Source organism: Montipora capricornis, chromosome 7, assembly GCF_036669925.1.
Source record: "Montipora capricornis isolate CH-2021 chromosome 7, ASM3666992v2, whole genome shotgun sequence".
Taxonomy (NCBI): Eukaryota; Metazoa; Cnidaria; class Anthozoa; order Scleractinia; family Acroporidae; genus Montipora; species Montipora capricornis.
In genome coordinates this window covers 45,395,187-45,401,731 of record NC_090889.1, presented here as the reverse complement: position 1 = coordinate 45,401,731, position 6,545 = coordinate 45,395,187, and the positions used below count along the sequence as shown (strand labels likewise).

The window sequence follows — 6,545 nt, the reverse complement described above, 5'->3', positions numbered from 1 at the left end:
TCCAGCGATCGCCATTAGTATGGAACGCACATATTTGTGAAGAATCGAACTGCTTTGAAAGTTTTCCTTCAAAAGTGGCAGGGCGCACGAAAATGCCCTGTGAAAGTAAACCTAATTTTCATCGAAACTTGGCACTTTGTGATGCGTTGATTCAACTCTGGGTCAAATTCTTGAGATGCAATGCATTCTTAAATGCAATGTACTGCAAATAAGACTCTTGCTTTTATTGCAATAAATATTAGTCCCAGCTATTAAAAATTATACTTAATTACATAAAAAATGTTTAGTTAGTGTAGTAATATTTACAAATAAAAATGCCTGCTTACCACAACTTTGCACTGCACTTTTCGATTTGATAAATTTCTTACTTTAAATTTGAGGGAAACTGTAGTAATTGAAATTTTAAAGATATTTACAAACTGTATGGTAAAATTTACATGACAAGTAATTATTGTAAAATATAATAATTTTGTTCATGATGATTTACATGATAAGTAACTATACATTATATTTGTAAATAATGCATATTTTAAATTTTTCATTCCCTTGTGTGGCTGCCTTGCATGGGTGTGTGTGTCACTATTTGCACCTTTCTGCTTTTGGAATCCCATTTAATAAATAATACAAATATAACAATTCTTTAAACTTTGTACAGTGAATTATTTTACCTTTGTCTGCACATTCAACTTTTATGAGACATGTGTGCAAGGAATGGCAGCAAAAATAAACAAAAACCAGGTCAATTAAATTTTTTGACACACAAAACAGCCACAATATTCAGGTATACCTTCTCTTCAATTTCTTCTGCAAGTTTTTTGCAGTTACTATAAGTTGCCATACACCAAGAATGAAGTAAAAAATAAATTTAATGAACACAAAATGGTGTGTGATGTTCCATCATCATAAATCAATGTATATTAATTACTTAACACTGTTGGAATCAATATTAAATTTAATTGGGACATATTAGTTATTAAATACTGGCTCAATTACTGATACGGTAATATTATTGACGTACTATATTTAATAATATTATAATATAAATCCCTTTCACCCCTAAACCGGCCAAAACCGGCCATACTTGGTATTTTACTCTTCAATAGGGTACCCCCACGGGTCAATGGGTTAATTAATAGACTAAAAACATTTAAGATCAATGGCTGCACATTTTGTACACTTTCATCCTGATTTAGATAAATTTACTTTATTCTCTGCAGTGAGATAGTAACTTACCACAAAAGTGAGCAATGAATATGAATGAGCATGAACTGCCCACATCGAAATTAATAAGTAGTTAATATTGTATCAGAGTTCTATCACAAAGTCTCCTTTGCCTTTAATTGTCCTTTTAATTTTAAACATTGCACAGAAGACAAGACCTACTTTATGTATTTCCAGACATCCCAGTTGTACATTTAATGTGGGTGTAATTTTACATCTTCAAATGGTCAAGTGAAATTTTTACCTCCCCAAAGAGAACTCATTCGGAAAATTTCATTTCAGTACAACCTACAAGTCTGATGGCAGTGACCACATCATTCGTCACTATTGTATAGATTTCCTAAGAACATCAACATCACTTTTGAATAATTCGCTGGTAGCATAAATGATGAAAACAATGAATAATTACTATGGCTAGACTTAATGGAGTTACCATAGATCAAGGACAGAATTATCCAATAAAGTAATAAACTGGAACTTCATTATTGACTCATTTTAGCATATATTATCAAACATGCCTTCATGATCAGTTGATGTATCTAAGAATAATGTTTTGGTTCCGTTAAATGAAACTTCTTGAAATTTTTAAGGTAGTGTATCTTGAGAGTGTTTGCACATGAGATAAATGCAGTGAACCAGGTTGGCCTCAGACACATACACAAAATAGCGGCTGGTATTAAATTTCTGTCGACGTATCTGTTGAGATAAGATGTTCTTTCAAAGGACTGAGGACATCTCATAACTCTAAACGATCAATGAAAGAAAGTGAATGAAGTGACATACTTCCTTCCAGCGCTGCATTCAAGTTGGATATATCGAAGCCTGCGAGCTCGAGGGATATATTTCGCAACAACGTTAGATAGTACTCCCTTCCCAACAAAGGAATCTGGCCTTTGCTCGGGTCTTTTCGCACTTTGAGCATTTGTTGTTCACTTAAATGGAGAAGTAAAGCTAAAAAGTATAAAAGGTGACTCGAAGCAACTTCAGAGGCGTTGCTTCCCCGAGCAGACTAAAAGGGCTGCTTACAAGAAGCGTAACGAAAGAAAAATTCCCACCGACTAAAATGCCCCTTGCAGAATCTTTCCCTGTCACGTAAACTATAAATGACCACCTTCAACTGGCAGAAGCTATATAGAACGATGTTGAAATCACCGCTTCGAAAGCCATCTTTGTTTATATTACAGCGCGCGGTTGGAAAACTGGATACTACAATTTTCAACAGCCAATCAGACAAAAGTCTCCTTTGTTCTAAGAAACACGAGTCAGCTGAATGAATCATTCTCGTCACCAGAGCCTCGGAGCGACCCAAGGCTCTGGAAAACTCCATGTAGGAGAGCATGCGCCGTAGGGTTCTAATAGCTAAAAATTGGCTATTTGAACCTTACTCCGCCTGCTCACTCCTCGTGCTAACATGAATGCTCCAATTAGAGACGCTTTTAATTTTTCTTTACAAAAACCAATGAGAGGACACTTTGTTTTAGGGTTCCCCAGAAGTCTTCTCTCCCTCAGTCAAGAGAAGAGCTCTGGGGTCGAGATTGCTGAATGAATCGAATTTCTATCAAAAGTAGCGAGCGCAACACACCGGAAGTGAAAATACGGCGTAAAATCGCGGGAACCCAATCTCGTTCCCAGAGTCCTCTGGCTTTTTGGCCAGCGGTTGAGCGCCCAGAGAGACTGGGATAATGGACCTGAACTATTTTTTGATTGGTGGCTTGCATAACAATGACAGTCCGACAGGAGGGAGATTCAAAATCTAAAGCTAGTTTCAGTGCTGTTTGTTTTTTCTACCTCAGAAATATACAAATCACTAAAATCATAAAACGACGGTGTTTGAATTATGTCTAATAACGCAAGGGGAATTTTCCCACGCTGCTAAAGTGCTGCTGTATAAGTACATCAGTCGCTTTGGGGAGAAATCCGTGCAAGAAGGTCTTGTCGATGCCATTCAGAATCACGGAAACACATATAACTGTAGTAGAAGAGGACATTGGTGTCGTTTCCACAAAAATTTCTCGATCGTGTTGCTTGCACGATGGTATTCCGCTGGATGGAATGCACGCTAAAACACTAAAAATACACTTACCGATAGCGTCAGAAGTTTCATCTTCACTCGCTCTCACGGAAAGCCAATGATCATTTTTCCAAATTCCTTTATGGTGTGAAAGGCTAAAATTTTTGTTTCTCGAAAGCTTTCAACCAGCCATTTCTACTGCTTACTGTTTTCTCTTTTCTGTTTCCATTTAAACCTACGTTACTCCATTTTTCCAGAATCTCTCCGGGCGCTCACCCGCTGACCAAAAATCCCGAGGACTCTGGGTACGAGATTGGCCCGAACCGGAAACAAAAACTGAGGAAAAAATTTGTCTTTATCTCGCAATTTGCTTCTTAACCTATCTTGATTTTTGCAAGCATGTATCATTCACGATTGCACTTCAAATGAAAAAGTTTCTGGAAAAGTTATACAGTAAAATTCTCTGTAAACTGTAAAACGCCTTTTTCGATGTTTCTTAAATCCTACTAGAAAACGTTTTGTCATACTCTCTAAGAAGTTAAAGATTTAGGGACATTTCCAACAAAGAAATATAAACGGTAGGTCACTTTTGTTGACCTAAAGTGGTGCCATGGTACCAATATCACGTAGTAAGTACCCTTAAAGTGTTACCCAACAATAAAGTTGCAAAGATATTTATAGTTTGCCTACACTATGAAATATCTTTCATTGGTATCTTTCATTGTTTCATAAACACTATAGCAATGCAAACCCCTTTCAAGCCTCCTTAAATTATCATTGTTTCGCCTTCCTTTGCATGGTCCATTGTTGCATGGCCTGGTCTCTTTGTTGGATCCAGAGCATTGCGCCCCACCATTAGACGGAGGGGGATTGGTGCAAGTGCGGAATCGCTCTTGCTGTCCAGCTCCGCAAGTCACACTACACTCGCTCCAGTCTCCATAGGCGCCCCATCCGCCATTGATAATCGCTGAAAGAAATGTGTCTTAGTGAACTAGGAAGAGTTTTATTTGTTCGAATTATTTTTTTCTGTACGAAAACATATGTTGTAATGGTAGGTGACGTGTTTCACTGCTAATTCGTGATCTACGTCTGTAAGTTAATAAAATAAAAATTACGTTTCTTCATCTTGCAGCATCTGAACTTTTCAATGCAGTGAATTTCCTTGCAACTGCTTTTGTAGAAGCCTGTCATGTAATATCCCGCCTGTTGGCATTCACTCCAACCCCTGTAGTCGAACGAACGGGAGACATCTTTATCGTAACAGTGCTCGTAACTGTTGGGGTGACCCTGTGGATGGCAGCATTGTCCCTCGTCAATGTGTTGTAGGTATGCAGGTGGTCCAGCGCCCAATCTGAGGCCGTTCAAGTAGTAACCAGTTGGACACAGCGCCCAGACAAAAAAACTGAAAAGAGATGGAGACTTTTGTCAACCATAACAATTAACAACGAGAAATTTATGCTTTTATGGTATACAGCAATGAATACTACTTTGGAAAACTACGTTTAGGAGAAATTTAGAACTTTCGTGACAACGCAACAGAAAATAGTGCAGCTTCAAACGATTCCAATATTCAATCTACCAATAAACAGAGGATTAAACAAACTGCGTTAACAATACTATAATAAGCCCTTAAATAAATTTTTTTCTGATCTTTTTTTAGTCCAGTGATTCTAGTTTTGACCCTGGATGATTTCTTGTGCTTTGCCATCACTGATCTTAATATTTCTAATAACTCACCCATCCGATGTGTGTAGCCAGTTTGAATTTGAGCAGGCTGCAGGCTGATTGGTATAACTGGGTTCAGTGGCTGTGCAGCACCTTCCATATTCAATGCGCCCAACTCTTTCATCTCCCGGAGTTCGGTCGTGCCTCCACAATCCTCTTAGGTATGTCTTTGGATTGGGACATCTGGACCAAATTGGTCTATCCAGGCTCTCCACCCAGTGAGCCTGGTCACAGCTTAAACATTTATCAGGCTGGAACATCAGCAACACACTGATAAGTTTAATGGCGAACACAAACCACATTCTTTTATCTACCTGTTGTTCAAAACTTGTGAAAACCTGTCGAAAAAAGTGTTTATTACGTGAAATCTTATACTTTTTCAAATTCTTGCTTATTTGTCATTCAAAGGAACGGCAATCGTAATTTGAAGGTTACAGCAAGATTAACTGTCCCAAGGAATTAGAGCCCGATGTAATGAATACTTTGTTAAATTTTTGAGTTTTAAAACTCAAATTTGACAAATTTAAAGGAGCATGGATTGCACAACCGGTTAATGCGCGGCCTTAGTGCAAGTGGTCCCAAGTTCGATCTTACACCTTTGTTTCGACTTCTTTCCTTTCAGTGTAGCTTAAAGTGCACATGACTCGAAATTTCACCGCCAGTTTTTATTTCATATCCTTAAAATTCAGGCTTTGCTTGATATGATTTCGTTGTCACAATCTTTCCACAAGAGCCCGAAGTGAGTTTCTTTTGCAGCACGAACTTCGGCCTTTTGACCAAAAAATTGAGACATGGCACAGTTGTGTTAGATTGCAGCGGGAAATATAAACAACTAGACGCTCCATGAACGTACACTGGGTTGCTTGTGGTACGTGTTACTCAAAAACAGAAGCGACTGAGTTGAAAACAGAAACAGATCTTTTTCTGAGGTTAGAAAACCTGGCTACCGGCCTATTAATCATTTGTCAGAAAGAAGAAATTCCTGTCACTTTTAGAAAAAATAGACACGCATTGCTTACGTGTGGTAGTGCAGTAACACAGCGCTTTATTCCATATTGTCAACTGAGCTGCGTTTTGCCTTCCAGGAGATTCAAGTTGTCTTTGCGTAATATGTAGCTCTAATAGTACACAATATAGTTTTGGTATTGTATATCATTGTAGTGCCATGGTAGTAGTAGGTAAAGGGCCCACTGAGAAGACACGTTGTTACTAGCAAAGTACTAAACCCAGAAAGATTGAAGAAAATAAAAGGGAATCGAGAAACATTGGCTTCTGGGCTGACATGTTGATCATTTTCAAGTTCCCTCACAACTTCTTTTCATCACAAGTCTAAGCGTGCACTCTGAGTATCATATTGTGTGGGTAGCGGCCCTGGGCTAGTCCCACTTTGACCCCAGGAATGTCAATGGATCTTCTTCCTAAAAAGGAGGATTGAAACACCGGCCCGTTTTTAAACCTACCCGGCAAACCTACGAAGACTTCGACCGGTGCTGTGTTTTGCATGGAGAGTCGATCTAGCTGATATGTCTAGGGTCTGAAGATTTAAGAAACGAACTTTTTCAACCATGGACCTAGCGAAAAGAAAGAA

General features: G+C 38.4%; 1 pseudogene; it reads right to left on the bottom strand.

Annotated features, from left to right (window-relative positions):
* LOC138056079 (coadhesin-like) overlaps positions 1 to 5,259 on the bottom strand; it is a 12,858-nt pseudogene extending 7,599 nt beyond the window's left edge.
* Positions 5,260 to 6,545: the final 1,286 nt, after the last annotated feature.